Raw genomic sequence first — 17,847 nt, forward strand, 5'->3', positions numbered from 1 at the left:
AAAACAGAGGAATCAGCTAAACCCAGATTCTTTACCCACAGAAACTGTGAGTTAATAAATGTGTATCATTTTAGGTCACTACACTTGCAGTAACTTGTTACACAGCAATAGATAACTAACGCACCCCTGTTCTGAGCTGAGATATTGAAGGAAGAATGTCTGGGTCTCACAGTTCTGAAAAACTGTTGCCCCTGCCTTTTCTAGAGTCTGTGAAATAAGACATACTCTTCCAAGCTGGCTGTATCCAGCACATATATGACAACTTTGCAACCACAGGAGGACTCCAAGATGTGCCAAATGGGAGAAGATTAAGCCCATAAAGATACTTACTGATTTGTTAAAATAGGAACAGGCTTGGTTTATTTTCTAAAGAGCCCTTTAAATCTCAGAAAAGAGGATGATAAATTGAGTGCCACATCCTCATTTTCAGTCAGAGGCTTTAGTTATAAGTAATTCCATGTGCTGGAACCATCATCTCTCTGCAATGAGGCTGCCATATGAATTAAGCCTTCATTTTCTCGAAGCCAGAATTTTTTTTAATGATATCTACATCAACACACATACACATGCACGCACACACACACACACACACACACGGCTGTTTTTGTGGGAGGATGTATTCATTTTAACTTACTTCTCAATTGCATCAGCTTTTTTTTAGTGTAGTGATGAATGGATTCAATTAGATGGTAACCATATTTGTGGTTGGCATATCAAAGTGTTCTCTTTATTTCCAAAGATTTCATAACGTGCAATGACTAAAGGCATCAATGCCTTTCTTTGCTGTCTTTCCAGGCCACACCTGTATGGAGCTCTTCCCTGAAACACTTGTCAAGAGACAACAAAATTCTTTCTTCTCCTTTTACTCCTCAGGCCTTGCTAGACTCAGCTGTCAATGGAGTATAAGGCCTGGGTAACCCAGGCTTCTCTTTGTGAAATCTGTACACCCCTATTACAAATTTCAGGGATCCACAAGATTATCTTCACCTCTGTCACCAACTGCAAGTGAGACTATAAGGTCCTTAAAATTACAACTCTAAAAAATGTGGAGCGGTTGAAAGTTTTTGAGGAAGGACTTACCATGACCAGAACTGTACTTTAAAAGAATTGAATTCAGGCAGGATCAGCTTCATGGCTATGCAAACTACACAGTCATATAAGGGCCCCAAGAATAGAAGGGGCCCAAGCTTTGTGTAAGGCACTGCTGTTGTGTTGAAAGCTTGAGTAATTTTGAATACATGCCCATGCATTTCCATTTTGCCTGTGACCTTCAAATTATGTGGCTGGTCCTGAACTTATGATGATGGTAATGAGTGATTAAGGTAAAGGGAAGTCAGGAGGCAAGGAAACCAAATAAGAACCCAAGAGCCATGAGGGAAAAAAGTGGGGTAGCCTTTCTGATCTTAGTAGATGCTATAAGTATTTAGGGGTAATAAAGAAAGCCTTGGGTCACAGACCCAACGATATTCTTTGAATACCTCAGCCCCAACTACATGGAATGATTCTTCATTAAATACATAGGTCAGGAGGAAATCAAAATGCTACAGAAATACTTGAAAATGTTTAAGCAGGGATATTACATAAGATTCACTCAATATTCATTGAACACCTGCTATCTGCCAAGCATAGTGGTGGAATTAGGAACCTAGTGGCAGCAAAAGATTGACAATACCTGCCATAAGTGCTGCCATAGTTGGGAGAATTTTGAAAACAGACATTATTCAATTATGGTCACTACATAATTTGATTATCATAGAAAGTGACAAACTGAAAGAGAATGTAATGGTTTGTGGGGGGAAATGGGAGAACAGCATTCTGCTCTTAAGAATGCTTTGAGGACATATCAATAAGAAACTGGGGTGGAGGTGAGGCATCGGATCCAAGATGAATTTAAACCCCATGTCAAGCAATGTACCATTTTAAAATGCAGTGCTAGCTTCTGGGATTTTAAAATCAAGACAACAAATCTCTAAGAATACAGTAGTCTTTGTGTTATGGGTCAGCTGCAATTTTTTTTTTTCATTTTCAGTAGGCACAATGACAGAAAATGACCAGCTGGGACCTCGCTGGAAATATAGAGAATGATTTAGGATCATTCCAGTCTATATAGGCTGTTACTTAGAACTGGAACTAAGCAAAAGAATAGAACCCTTGCCAAGGTGATAACTCTGTAGCCTTTGTCTACATTACTAAGAACAACTACATTTTTTTTTAAGACCAAATGCCTCACCCAAACATCCTTACTGGTTTTTTCTTCGGTGTATTCTGCCTACCTCAAGTTAAGAGTTCATGGCCATTGGCTTATACAACCTGGAAAAAAAAAACTAATGGAATCCATCAGGTGGTCGTTGAGGGTGAGCTGGTTAATGGCTAAGTAAGCTCTAGAATTTGTATTACCCTCTCACAGGGGCAGGGCTTAGTAGTAGTAGTAGTAGTAGTAGTAGTAGTAGTAGTAGTAGTATTTTACCATGAAAACAGGAGTATGGCAGGGAAGGCAGCAAACAATGCAAATGCAGAAACACAGCTGCTCCCTGAGATTTTTCATCTCCTCCTCAGAATGTGAAGTGAACAGACAGGGGTGTCTGTGCTGTTCGTTTTCTTTGTTCCTTCCTATCCCTTCCCTTATAGGAAAAAAGCCTTTTAACACAATCATGCATCAAAATTAAGCCTTTTGGGTAACAGGTATCGGCAAGAGAGAGGTGGGTTTGTCTGGTAGGTGCCCCGTTCTGAGGAATGCAAAGATTCGCTGTTAGATAACAGATGTTAGATCCGCTGTTAGATAACAGATGTTAGATCCGCTGTTAGATAACCCAAGATGCAGTAGTCTCAGACCAAAAAGAACACACAGTGCCCCAGGCTTGGCCAAACAGGGTAGCAGTTGGATGGAACCAAAACCCTGGGAGGTACAGTGGGAGGCCAGAGAGAAGGCAGAGGGGCTGAGAAGAAGGAAGTGGGGGAAACCTGAGAAGGGCTCTCTGGGCACCAACCCAGAGTATAATGTATGTATAGTACACTTTGGTTCACCCCCTGGGATGATGGTAATTTGTTCTGAGGGGGACAGTTCTCCCAGCACAGAGTTGGTCCTGCATGCCTTCTTAGCTCTGCAGGGCATCATGACCCCCAGTTACACAAATTTCACAGCATGAAGTCTTCACAGCCTCTAGGTCTTTACATACACCATCCCTCTGTCCCCATTTCTATTCTTCTGTGTTGACAGCCATTTAAAACTCGAGTTGCATTCTATCTTCCCTTAGGAACTTCCCCTGACCTCTACAGACAGTTATGTTCCCCTGTTCTAAGCAGTCAAGATGTTCGTATTCACTTCCTGGACATCTCTAACAAGTTGTAAGTAACCATCACTTGTATAATTATCTCCTTCACTTGATAGTGAACTGCCCAAAGGCAGACTGGGTCTTATTAATCTTGCATCCAAACCAACTGGTCACTAACCCAGTGTCTGACACCTTATAGGTGTTTAATTAGTGTTTAGTGAATGAAAAAGCCAAGCACAAAGGACCAGATTTTACATACACATGTGCTACCTACTTGGAGATATATGCCCAGTGTAGGGTCTTGGAGACCCAAAGGTCATACCTTCCATGGTATCCTGTGAGATGGGGGATAAATGGAAACTGTCTTGCTAACCTAAGAAGAGCACACATGGTCAATGCTCCCCTCTAGGAAGCCCAAAGGAGGATCATCATGAACTGCTGTGAAAAATGGAAATGATGTGGAATGAATTCCTCAGACTCCCCAGGAAATCTTATTCATTCACAATCTATGGTGTCAGAGTTCTGTGTACACTTTTCTAATGATCAGTCCTTCTACCTGTCAACTTTCAAAGAGCCAGCAAGGGCAGAAACAATCCATCCTTGTCTAATTAAAAACATTCCCACAAGTGTCTAAAGACCAAGTGACCCATGAGTTCAGATTCCCATGGAAGTAACTATTGGGAGGTCCTGCCAGGTGCTACCTTGGCCATGGCCTCTTCTCCAGTGTGTTGTGCATTAATTTTGTGTTACTCTTGTTGTCGTGCATTACTCTTGAATGGTTCTTGACATTTGGGTAGAATTGATAGAATCATTTGCAGAAAAGAGTACCTATCTTCAAAATAGGTGTTTCCTCTTAACCTAAATGATACAAGTTAGAATTTGTATTTTAGGGGCACTTGGGCAGCTCAGTTGGTTAAGCATCTGACTCCTGATTTTGGCTCAGGTCATGATTTCACAGTCATGGGATCGAGCCCCAGGTTGGGCTCTGTGTTGATAGTGTGGAGCCTGCTTGGGATTCTCCCTCTCCCTCTCTCTCTGCCCTCCTCCACTCATTCACAGGCTCTTTCCCCCTCTCTCAAAATAAATAAACATTAAAAAAATAATCATTGGGGCGCCTGGGTGGCTCAGTCGGTTAAGTGGCCGACTTCAGCACGTCGGGCTCTGTGCTGATAGCTCAGAGCCTGGAGCCTGCTTCTGTTTCTGTGTCTCCCTCTCTCTGCCCCTCCCCCATTTGCAGTCTGTTTCTCCCTGCCTTTCAAAAATGAATAAATGTTAAAAAAAAATTTTAATAATTATTATACTACCCAAAAGAGGCATATGGTAATAATAGGAAAAATCTTTATCTATAAAGCTTTTTTTATATTTCAGAATATTTTCATACATAGTATCTCACTGATAAACTCACCAATAATCCTACAAAGGTAGCCAGATCAGGGGCTGTGACTACGATGTTAAGATAAAGGACCTGGACCCAGAAGAAGGGTAAGTGACCAAAAGTACAAGGTTCAAAACCTTAATAAAGTTTTACCTGGTTTTGCCTAAAATATAAATGGTGATGTTTCCAGATAAGATTAAAGTATAGCACAGCGATCTAACTCACTGCACCAACTATTTTGGGTTCTCAAAGTATGGAAAGGGCCCAAATGTCCATCAACTGATGAGTGGATAAAGAAGAGTGGTATATATATTCAATGGAATATTACTCAGTGATGAAAAGAATGAAATCTTGCCATTTGCGACAACGTGGATGGAACTAGAGTGTATTATACTAAGACAAATATCATATGATCTTGCTCGTATGTGGAATTTAAGATACAAAACAGATGAACATAAAGGAAGGGAAGCAAAAATAATATAAAAACAGAGAGAGAGATAAACCATGAGAGACTCCTAAATACAGAGAACAAACTGAGGGTTGCTGGTGGGGTGTCGGGTGGGGAGAAGGGTTGAAGGGGTGAGGGGCATTAAGGATGGCACTGGTTGGGAGGAGCACCGGGTGTTACATGTAAATCCCTAAATTCTGTTCCAAAAAAAAGAAAAGAAAAAAAGAAGTGAATATGTGACAAAAATGGCCCAAAGAACAGGAGCAGGAAATGGATTTAAACTCTTGTTAGATTTTGCATTGTTTGGAAAATGGCAATTTGAGTGAGACAGTAAGTCAAAGATGCATATTTTAGTCTCTAGATCAGGTATCAGGACACTTTTTCCTATAAGGAGCCAGACAATGAATATTTTAGGCTTTGCATGGAAAAAAAAAAAACTATTTTGGGTTCTCCACATAGGCACATGGTGGGTTTGCACTTCTGTGCCCCTTGAAGTAAGGTGTGGCCAAGTGACTTGCTTTGAAAGGCTGAAGTTTTAGGATCCAGTGCATAAGTTATGACTCTTCTTCCCTCTGCTATAGCAACCAGCACCACTTAAGTAGTGGCAGTTCCATCAGCCTGGGCTCTAGACTAAAGATGATGAGGAACAGAGCCTTCAGCTGACCCACAATAAACCCAGGCAAGCAATAAATTTCTGTTTTATTGAGATATATTGTTACCACAGCACAACCTGACTTACCGTGCCTGCTACATTACACACATGGGCTTACATTCAAGGGCCCCACTGAAATGACCAAAGAACCATAAAAAATAGGGGGAAATCACATCTCTCTAGGAGCTAACAAAGAGGACCATCCATAAGCCGTAAGATTTGAGGAATTTCAGCAAGATAAAATGAGTTGAAGGATGACAAGGGATGACCCAATATTCCTTCTTTAAACAAATTAATATCTTAGAAATTTTTTCTTTTTCAAGCTAAATAAGGACATGGTGAAGAGTCTTCACATACATGTACACACACACACACACACACACACACACACACACACACACACACTAATGCTCTCCAAGTTTATACTGGTTTTGGAGAAAGAAGTGTCTTAATAGTTGTTGGTGGGGCATGCTGTGACAAGCACTTACTTTGTTCCGGAACATGTGTCTCCGCTCTCCCTAAGATAACACACAATATACACATACAAGCTAGAGCTCACCTCCCACGTGGAGGTGGTGGTGTGCAGTGACTCAAAAACTATGTGCTGAATCTGATGGAGTGTTGAGTGATGGGCACACTGACCCACCTGTTTTCCAGACAGCGTTCACATGGCCCCTGCTTGAAAGACTCTGTCTCCTGAAGCAAAGCTTCTGAAGCATGAAAGCAGAAACATATTTCGCATATTTCTGTTGTCTTTTAAATCACAGAGAGTAAAAATAGAAACAGCACTACGCGAGATGTTATTTACACTTTGGGCAAAAAGGATGTCAGGGTGAAATGCAGCACATTCAGACTGATGGGGTATGCCCACCACACAGGGAGTACGAAAGGGAGAGGTGATGGGGCGTATCAGGTCATGGAAAGGGCAAACACACCCAAAGGTAATCCCTGCCTCTCACATTTAGCAGCTGAGTTGTCTTGGCAAAGACTCTTGTTAAAGCTCAGATTCTTGGTCAATGAAAATAATAAATAATAGCTGCGAGTGATCATTGACATGAACGTAAAACAAAATCATATGTGTGCAGAAGTGCTGTGTAAATTATGAAGTTCTGGTACAAGTGGTAATTGCTTATTCTTGGGCAGGTCTGAGCATTATAAAGTTCTTCCTTAAGTAGCTTAAAGCTACCTCCTCTATCTCTGTAAGTCTCTTGGTTTAGTTCCCGACAGTTGACATATGTTGGAAGGAAGCGAGGAAGGAAGGAAAGAAGGAAGGGTGGGAGGAAGGGAAGGGAGAAAAAGAAGAAGGAGGGAGGAAGGGAAGAAGGAAGGGAGGAAGTGAGGGAGAGAGGAAAGGAGGAAGGGAGGAAGGGAGGAAGGAAGGAAGGGAGGGAGGGAGAGAAGAAAGGAAGGGTGGATGTAGGGAGGGTGGGAGGAAGGAAGGAAGGAAGGTAGGTAGGGTGGGAGGGAGGGAAGGGAGGAAGGGTGGGAGGAAGGGAAGAAAGGAAGAGAAGAAGGAAGAAAGGAAGGGAGGGAGGGAGGGAAGAAGAGAAAGAAGGAAAGAAGGATGGATGGAGGGAGGGAGGGTGGGAGGAAGGAAGGTAAGAATCCTCATTTTGCCCATTTAGATCATACAGAATTAGTCTAATTCCTCTCCAGATAAATATATATTTGTTTAAAAACATGTTTCCTACTTTATTCCAGGAAAGGATATAAGGGAGCTTACAAGGATGACTAAAACACAACAAAACAGCACAAAATTTAAATGGTGCAGAAGTAAGAACAATACACGGAAAGAGACAAGAATGAGCTTGGAAGAAGAGGGGCCCTCACCCTGGCTATAGGGAACCACCAACTGGTTCCAAGCCTTGCCTTCAACACAAGGCAAGAAACATCATCATGCATACAGTTCCAACACCCATGAGGCAAAAACAGACACAATATTCAAGAGAAGCACTGATCTTTTTGGTAGAGAAGATAAGAATTTTCCCAAGAGGACACAGTGGAAGGAAAGGATGACATCTTCAGCATTGCTTTTCCACAGACAGAATAAGTAGTTTCCTAGGAGCTCAGTCCCTCAGGACACTAATATGGGTTGAAGACATCAAATCAAGAAGCATTTCGGTAAAGCAAAGTGCATACCCACCAGGACAGTGCAATCCACCTTCCTGGGTCTCTTTGATCCAATGTGACTCAAAGGTATATGTCAGATTCTCTGAAGGAAAGAATAATCAGCATGTCCCTTAAACAGTGGTCCCTAAGCAGCCTTCAAGTCCCCACTAATGCTCAGCTTGGCCAAAGCATATGTAGAACAAATAATGATAAACAATACTAAACACAATACCATATGACCAAGAGCTCTTGGTGCAACTTAAGAGAACAAGATGGAATCATGAAGACAAATCTCAACTTGCTTATCAGAGATAAAATCAAAACCACAAGACAGAGTTTCCTGTCATGTGAGAGGGACCACTTGACAGAAGTCTGTCTGAGGCTGATGGAGTTGAGGGCACCTATCTATTCCACCTTCATTTCTGCCATGGAGTTTTATCCACAGGATAAAGACAAAGATAAAAAGCCCAACATTAGGAATATGCTAAGATAATTTGTGCCGAAAGCAGATTATGTATAAGCATATGACATAGTAAAATATTTTCTCAGAAAAGAGAAAATTCACCTTCCAAAAGAGGAGTCAAACAGAGGCCTCTCAAGGGAATGTAAAAGGATAATGCACCCAGTTTTCTCATGACAGGGTTGGCTCCCCTCCTTGATGGGCTGGCCCTCCCTTCCACAGGGTTCCCTGCTTATATCAAGGCAAGCTCTCTGGGCCAAGGGCAGGCATTTTCATAATTTCCTGATGGGAAGTAAAGCTGAAGCTTGTAAAGGTCAGATCAGCTGTCATTAAATGGGGATCGTGGGAGAGAAAGTCAAAAGGGAAGCCTCAGAACTCATTGCCAGAGAGAGGAATCAGATCATGAACCTGATCTGGGGAAAAACAGAGAGCACCATCTCTCAGGAAAGACATAATGAGGGGGAAAGAGTAGTAGTAAAAACAACTACTCAATTTATTGAGCATGTTTTCTATCGTGGACACTGAGCTAACTCCTCTTCATGCATGAGCTCAATTCCAAAATTAACTCTGGAAGTACATACTCTTATTCTCTCCACTTTACCTAGGATTCAGCCGAGGATGAAAGAGATTAAGGAATTCTTTTGACGGCTGGATGAGGGGTACAGGAAGGCAGACAGGCTGAGAGCGATGTTCCCTCGGGGAGCATGATGTCTCTCAGTGGAAAGCTACAAAAGTCTCCAGTAGAGGATTTGTTAGAGAAGCTCTTCAAAGAGTTGATACTCACTTCTCTGCGTAAGCTGGATTTAGGTTCATTTATTCTCTAGGCTCTGTGCTCTCAGTAAGGATGATATCATCCCCACAGAGGCAAAAACTGATTCTTGGGATCTGTACTAGGTTGAATAGTGTCCCCAAAATTCATGCCCACCTGGAACTTCAGAATATGTCCATGTCTGGAAATAGGGTCTTTGCAGGTATAATGAAGGTAAGGCATGAGATCATGCTGGATATAATTAACATAAGGCATGAGGTCATGCTGGATGGGATCACTCTCCAATGAGACTGTCCTTATAAGAGGCCAGAAAGAACAGAAACCCAGAGAGAAGAAGGCCATGTGAAGACAGTCACTGGAGTGATGCAGTCACAAGCCAAGGAATGGTTGAGGCCACCGGAGCTAGAAGCAGCAGGGAAGCATTCTCTAGAATGTTTCTGAGGAACACAGCCCTATCAACAGTTTGATTTTGGACTTCGAGTCTCCAGATCCATAAGAGAATAAATTTGTGTTGTTTTAAGTCACCAAGTATATGCTATTTTGTTATGGCGCTCCTAGGATATTAATATAGGTAATATAGGTAAAAAAAAAATCTTACCCTTTTCATGTATAAAACACAGGCCTATATACAGTAACATAAACAGATATGGGATATTAAATTTTCATGGGAGGAGGAAATTGGGGGAAAAAACATCTGAAAAAGCTCCTTGATGGGTCATAATGACTAAAGGGTAAGAAACCTTGCTCTAGGCTGCAAGGATTGAGAGAGAGGCTGGAGGAGGAAGATGTTTTGGTCAAAGGCTGCTTTCTACAGTTGCTAACCTTGTTCTTGCCATTTAAACTCAATATTCCCAATTGTTTCTTCTTCCATTCTGGCCCAGAGGCTATTATTACAACTTTTACAAAGTTTGCTCCCCTATCTATTTACAATAGGATTTGTCCCCAAATGTGACAGAGCAGTCACCTGCACTGTCTCCCTGTGATGTAGTCTCTTGTCACAGGCATTGTAAGGCAATGTTGATGTTTCTGGACTCTGCCTTTTTTTCCCCCACGGAATGTCCAGCTTTATCTCACAACCTTGATATTTTACAGGAAGATTAAAGGTAGTTAGTTATGTCTCCATTAAACTTGCCTTTCTCCTGATATTTCTAGTATAGCTAAAAAGAAATTATATACAGTTGTTCATTACACAGGCCTTCGATGAAAGCCATGGAAGCAGATCATAGTCCCATAAAGACTTCAGTGAACTGCCCATTCTGGCCTGATTTGGGTCTCAAAGAGAGGGAGAGTCTGAGATGGCTGGTGGAGCTCCAACTTTGCCCAGGATATTGACAGAAACCATTTGGCAGTCAATGCAAAATGAAGGTGTCTAGAGACTTCCCAAAAGGTAAGTAGCCCTGAGTATTTGATGTGTTTACGTTTCTAAATTCTTCACAGCCGCACACAGGGAATGTGATGATGTTGGCCCCATAGATTTTGAGAGCAGGCATTACCCGCCCACTTCTACTGCAGAATCTTAATTATCCTGATTCCTCTGGAATGTTTCCTGTTGAACAGAACAGCCTCTGGGCAAGCACAGTTTAAGTTAGAGGGTGTCAGGACAAGATCACTCTCGTAGGATGTGCTAGGAAACATGAGGGGGTTTTCAGTCCTTCACTCTTCACATTGGGACAGGCTTGCAGATTTGTCACAGAAGTCAGGAAGGGGACGTTGTGTTTTGGGTTTTTTGTTTTTGTTTTTGTTTTTGTTTTTAGAAAAAGGCTTGTTGTGCTGTGGCATTTCTCCTCCCTTCCAAATAGGGAGTAGGAAGGAAGGGGGAAGTGGTTTTCACTTTAAGCCACATAAGGCTACCAACCTGAAGCTACTTTCAGGTTTCTGAGAGCTTGATACAAATACCCTAGTGATGAGACTAGAGCTACATTCTGGAGTCCTAGAGTTTGGAGCTGCCCCATACCTGAAATTGTCAACATGTGAAAGGCTGGCTGGAGGGACCACTGGGGATAAAGAAGGCTGCACTGAAATTGGCTTGCACTTGAAAAGTGTGGAGGGGCCAGAGATGCACATATGTTTCCCACATATTAGATATGGATCCCTCAGAAGGGAAGAAGCCTCAGTCATCTGGCAGGACAAGGGATAAGTCATCTGGAGGGACAACCCCACCAGAAAGGGTGTAGAGGGAGCCACTGAGAGTCAGGAACTTTCCAAGGAAAGTGCCATATCAAGGAAATGAAACAGGTGGGCTCCAGGAAGGAGATCTCTGAGGAACCCAAGAGAACACCTGTGTAGAGGTGGGCAGTTATCCACTGGCCCCACCCAAGGGCACTGATGTGAATTACAACTACAGCAGTCAAGGGGAGCCTGGGTGACTCAGTCAGTTGAGCGTCCGACCTCGGCTCGGGTCATGATCTCGTGGTCACGGAGTTCGAGCCCTGCATCGGGCTCTGTGCTGACGGTTTGGAGCCCGGAATCTGCTTCGGATTCTGTGTGTCTCTCTCTGCCCCTCCCCCACTCATGCTCTGTCTCTGTCTGTTAAAAGTAAACATTAAACAAATTTTTTTAATAAAAAAAGAAAAGAAAAGAAACTACAGCAGTCAAAGTAAGCATTTTCTGCCTCTTCTCTCTCTCTCTCTTTCTGGCCCTAACCCTGGAGAAGCCAGAGCAACAGAACAGAGGACAAATAGCATAGGAGTGAAGAACAGTGAAGAATCCAACCACACCCACTTTCTCCCCACTGCTAGCCTCCTACCTGACAGGGGTTCACACTGTGGGGGAGGAATGGCTTTAAATTAGATGAAAGATTGAAGTTTGCTATTCAACAGTACTGGACTTAACTAATGCCTGGAAAATCAGACAATGTCCAACACCTGAAAGTTATTGGAAAAGCTGTGGGAACTGCCCAAAGTTTCATCCAGGTCAGAGAAAGACAAGTCAATGGAAAGGTTTAGAGAAAAAGTAAAGTTCTGCTTATTCCTAAGCTGGTCGCCTGATGCCTCTTAAAACAAAACTGCATCTAAAAGGTTTATCAGATTAAGCTAGCCCATAAGATATATCATCAAATGCTGAATGAATTAACTTCATTTAGTTATATAGGCAATATTATTCAGCTGCCTCAATAGTTTTAGTTTTAAGAATTTTAATAAAGATATTACTTCTATGTGACTTCATAATTGATGCCTTTTACAAGGGTAGACACTGCAGATGACTCAGAAATTCTAAGCAAATGAGCTTAGGATTTCACATTTGACATGCCCACAATTACTGATGCTTTATTTCTTTTTTTTTTTAATGTTTTTATTTATTTTTGAGACAGAGACAGAGCATGAGCAGGGGAGGGTCAGAGAGAGAGGGAGACATAGAACCTGAAGCAGGCTCCAGGCTCTGAGCTGTCAGCACAGAGCCTGACGCGGGGCTTGAACTCATAGACTGTGAGATCATGACCTGAGCTGAAGTCGGACACTCAACCAACTGAGCCACCCAGGCGCCCCTGATGCTTTATTTCTTCTTTTTTTTTATTTTTATTTTTATTTTTATCTTTGAGACAGAGAGAGACAGAGCATGAACGGGGGAGGGTCAGAGAGAGGGAGACACAGAATCTGAAACAGGCTCCAGGCTCTGAGCTGTCAGCACAGAGCCCAACGCGGGGCTCGAACCCACGGACCGTGAGATCATGACCTGAGCCGAAGTCGGACACTTAACCGACTGAGCCACCCAGGTGCCCCCCTGATGCTTTATTTCTTAACCCGAGGAGGCATTGAGGCCTGGGTGATTTATGTCTATGTGCTGTTTCTTGGAGATAGCCAAGGATATTTGGAAGGGAACCCTATTTACCTTTCAGTCCTGAGATTACTTTCATAACCACTCTCCTCCTCTTCTGACCTGGGAGGGTCCGCCATTCTCCTCCAGTCACGACCACCTTCTGGGAAGCTCCTGCCTAACTGGGGTTCTGATCTCTTCCCTATCTGCAACACCCTAGACTTAGGAGCAGGTGTGTGTTGGGAATTCTACAAAGGCATAGGGTGCGGTGGACAATAATAAACAAATTTTCTGGCTTTTAGTGAATATCTCATTCTGTTGCATACCCTTTAGTTATTTTATTTTCAACTGGTCAAAGAGCACTTTCCATCCTGATTCAATCCTCAAGTAGTTCTTTGGCAATTATAGTTTTCAAATACCTTGGTAGAGAATATCTGTGTGTTAAGAATCCAAATGCTCTATGTTGTAAATGAACTTAAGCAGCATTGGTCATCCAAGACTCTCTAGTTCATTGTCTTGTCCAAACCAAAAAGTTCAGGGAGTAGGAATCAGCTACTCACCCAGGTTTTTATGAAAGCAAGTCTCAGACTAAATTCTGCCACATGTACAGATATTGATTAAACAAACCTTTATTAGTAAGTAGGCATAAAACATCATACAACCCATTTTGGTTTATAGGTACTCTGACCCCACCTTGCAAGGAACATTAACCAGAAGCAGATACCACAATATTCCAGAGGCAGGATTCTGCCATCCTATTGTCCACAGAAAGCAATCAAAATCATCCCACTCTGGTTCAACACAGGACCACTTAGGGACCAAACCTCAAGGGCCATCCCCAAAAGAACAGGCTATCGGACTTGCTAAGGTAGCAATTATCTCTAAAATATTACAGCCAATCGCCATATCTGGAAAATATTCATTTTTAAAAAAATTTTTTAGTGTTTATTTTTGAGAGACAGAGCATGAGGGGGAGATGGGCAGAGAGAGACACACACAGAATCTGAAGTAGGCTCCAGGCTCTGAGCTGTCAACACAGAGCCAAACATGAGGCTGAAACTCACAAACCACAAGATCATGACCCGAGCCGAAGTCAGACGCTTAACTGAATGAGTCACCCAGGTGCCCCTGGAGAACATTTAATTTTACTAAGAAAAGCTTATTTCTAACATCTGTTATGCAGATTAACAAGACATAAAGTTCATCCATGAAAACCCATTTTTGACATTCATTATGTTAATTAATAAAGTCTCTGGTGGTGATTGAGATATAGACAACTTAAATGCCATAGCAGGTGCCTGTGGGGTATGGACTTGAAAATGAAATGCAGTTGATCACCCCTGGAGAATGGGTCATTGATGAGGACCTTAGAAAGTAGTTCAGATTTTCTCTCTCTCTCTCTGTCTCTGTCTCTCTCACACATACACACACACATACACACACACATACACACACACACACACACACACACATCCATGCTGAAGTCATTTAAAGCAAATTACAGACATCATATCAATGTACAAATAGAAAAGATCACCTGCCCAAAGTAACTCTTTTGGTATTGTTGTAATTGACATTCATGATATCAAGTAGAAAACGCATTTAAATGACACGAAAATAATGAAATGTGTTCCTTTTATTCTTGCAAACTCCACCTTTTTTTATGTTTTTAATTTGGGAACATAAAATCATAAATTAAGTCAAAATCAACTACAATCCTATAAAGAACTTACAGGAACTTCTAGTCTTCTATGTGCTCACACACTTAGACCCACTTTAACCCTCCCCAGGCCTGATGGAGACTGAGTACACACCAGAAACTAGAGAGAGCGTATGGAGAGAGCCACTAGACAGGAGCTGTAGCCTGCATTAGGGAGACACAGCCAAGCCACAGTGACCCAGCAGGGAGGGAGTGACAGGAATAAAATCAGGTCCCCAGCCTGTGCCTCTCATTAGTCAAACCCAGCCAGGAGCCAGAGGGCAAGAAAGCCCTCCGATGTAGTCACAGAGGAGGCGGATGTAGGGTCAGCCTCCCAACACAGAGCAGTATAAAGGATGGAGAGGGAGTCAGGAAAGGCAAATGTTCCACGACTGCGAGAAATAATTTTTTATTTTCATGCATAAAGTCCACCACAACGTACACATTTAAAGAAAGGTAAGTGTATAACAAATAACTTCAATATGAAGAAATACTATTGATGAGCACAGTAAGGGAGGGGGGTTCTCTTCAGGACAGGTGTAAAGGACCCAGCTGCCTGATCTGCTGACGAATAAAGATACAAGTGAATTCTGATGCAGGACTGAGCAAGCCAAACCACCGTGGGACAGGCAGGGCGGAAGGACTGACATTTGGCAGGGATTCCTGTGTGTCTGGATGGATCGATGAGGTGAAAGTCTGTTTTAAGAGGCTTCTCATAATAACGGTTCCCATTTTTCCAACCCAAACTACTTGCCAGGCCCTGTGATAAGTGCCTCACACACATTATCTCATTTAACACAAGACTTGCAGTGAATATTATTTTCACATGTTTTTACGGAAGAGAAACTGAGGCTCGGAGAAGTCTGGTGATGTGACTAAGGTCACACAGTCACACTCCCACTAAGTGATGGAGTCAGGAGTTGGACCTAGATCTACAAGAGCCCAAGGCCAGTCCACTTAGCGACTCCGATAGATAGCTACCACCATTAGCGGTCCCACCTGTAACTGCTTTATGGAGGAATAAACAATGGAAACCTGGTGAGTAAAGACTGAGTCCCTCCAGGGAATGTCTGCCAAGCATTAAGGAAACAAGAAAACCATCTGAGGGTGCTGCCCAGGTTATATGGTCATTAAAATAATGGTAATAAAATACACACTGATCACTTTTGGAGGTTGCTAGGATATCAACTCATTAGGATACCAACACACAAGAAGCAGCTAATCAAATCTGAAATGTAGGAATTTCTGCAGGAGAAATGGCCATATTTCTTCCACAGATGAATAGCATGGCAGAGGTGCTGAGAGGGGGAGGGGGATTGTTACAGATCAAAAAAGATTTCAGGAAGCAACTGCTACTAATGTTTCCAATGTATGGCCTTTTGTAACCATTACTTTCCCTACAAAGAATTCTTTTCCAAGGTGACCTAGCCCACCTTGAAGCAGGACTCAACTCAACATTTCTTCTCAGGCTGCAGCACCAAATATTCTTCAGCATCCAGAACAAGCAATATAAACTCTCCCAGATTTCGTCGATATGGTGGAGGGAGGATCTCCCACCCCACTAATCCCCATGCAACACACGCCTTCTCCCAACCTTCCTCCTGGCTGCCCTGTAATCAGTTTCTCCTAGAATCCCAGAATGCCAAAGGTTAATATCCCAGGATGGCTTTGATTTCAGCAAACAAAGCAGTGTTCAACCACAACCATTCAATGGGAAAACTATGAATTACAAGTAATTTTTTTCTTTTATAATTTTTCCTGTCACACAAGCTAATGTGTCCAATTCCTTAGACTACTACGCAAACAAGATACAGTCATCCCCTTTTACCTGAGGAGGATACATTCCAAGACTCCCAGTGGAGGCCTGAAACCACAGATGGTACTCCACCCTACACACACTAATGTTTCTTCCTATAGCTCCGTATCTGTGATGAAGCTGAGTGCATAAATTAGCCACAACAATAACTAATAATAAAATAGAACAAATGTAACAATACACTGTAATAAAAGTTATGTGAATATGTCTCTCTCAAGATATATTGTGCTGTACTCACCCTTCTTCTTAGATGATATGAGATGACAAGCTGCCCCCATGATGAGACAAACGAGGTAGATGATGCAAGCATTGTGACGTCACGTGACACAACGTTGCTATTGACGCTCTGAAGATTCAACAGAAGGAGGAGGATCCACTTCCCCAAGGCGGTTGACACGGTAACTGAAACAATGGAAAGCAAAACCCTAGGTAAGGGGGATACTACTTGGTCAAACCCAGTCAGGGTTTTGATAGGTAAGGGGGATACTACTTGGTCAAACCCAGTCAGGGTTTTGAAACTGGAAATTTCAAATTTTCTCCCCTTCCTAGACAAACACTTGAATTCATTCCAGTTTAGTTATATCTATCTTCATGCGTAGAACACAGAACGACATGTAAAATCATGGTCTGAGATTTTAACGAGCAGGAAAGGACCCTAATCTCTGCCATTCTAATAATTCTACTTCCCCTGATGTGGCTTCATACCCCTAAAACTCTTAGAGGGATCACTTTTCACCAGTTATTTATGTTGAGATTCCTGGCAACAGAAATTCTCTTTCACACATGCTTCCCTTAAACCACATCTTTCCTCCATCCTATACTTGTGACATTGTTTTCACACTGAAGGGTTGACATCTACAAGTTCTCCCAATTAAATATAATTTTAACAGATTAGTCTATCATATTGCTCTGTCAACATTTTGTACACCCCAATTCTACTACCCAGCACATTTCTATATTTCTAACTCCTTTTAACATCACATCTGAAAATTTGAGGCATGTGCCATCTAGAAATTGCTAAATAAGGCAGAACTGAGGGCACAGCACTGTCACCTGCCCTAGACACCTCTCTCCAAGTTAACTTTTCTCCATTAATCTAAATTCCTGATGAGTTCTATTGACCACCACATTATTTTCTAACTGTTCCCAAGTAGGATAGTTGAATGTTCTTCAGTTTTTCCAAGGATCACATCATATTCCTGTTCTATGATTCTGTAATCCACCCTTTTCCTGTCCTGAAAATCAGAGATTATATGCAAAGTGTGCAGGCAATATATTACTTAAGAGTGACATATATATAGAAGGACCACATCCCTGTAGATATTGTAGATTTGAATAGGTTTACAGCCTGTTGGGGATATGTAAAAACCCCCTCCAACAATGGAGTCCCAAACCCTTAGACACTTCACTTCCTGGTTCTTTTTCTCCTCTCCATTTCGGGGGCTTATTTTTCATGGGCTTTGCAATGAGCATGCACCAAAGAACTGAAGTCTC

At 42.2% G+C, this 17,847-nt stretch overlaps 1 protein-coding gene across 1 annotated transcript in view; it reads right to left on the minus strand.

Annotated features, from left to right (window-relative positions):
* The window catches only part of PALM2AKAP2 (PALM2 and AKAP2 fusion), a 484,510-nt gene extending 467,810 nt beyond the window's left edge, over positions 1-16,700 (minus strand). The window contains exon 1 of the mRNA XM_058694604.1: positions 16,592-16,700. The gene's annotated coding sequence lies outside the window, so the exon portion shown is untranslated. The remainder of the gene's footprint in view (positions 1-16,591) is intronic.
* Positions 16,701-17,847: the final 1,147 nt, after the last annotated feature.

The sequence above is a fragment of the Neofelis nebulosa genome, chromosome 12 (genome assembly GCF_028018385.1).
Source record: "Neofelis nebulosa isolate mNeoNeb1 chromosome 12, mNeoNeb1.pri, whole genome shotgun sequence".
NCBI lineage: Eukaryota > Metazoa > Chordata > Mammalia > Carnivora > Felidae > Neofelis > Neofelis nebulosa.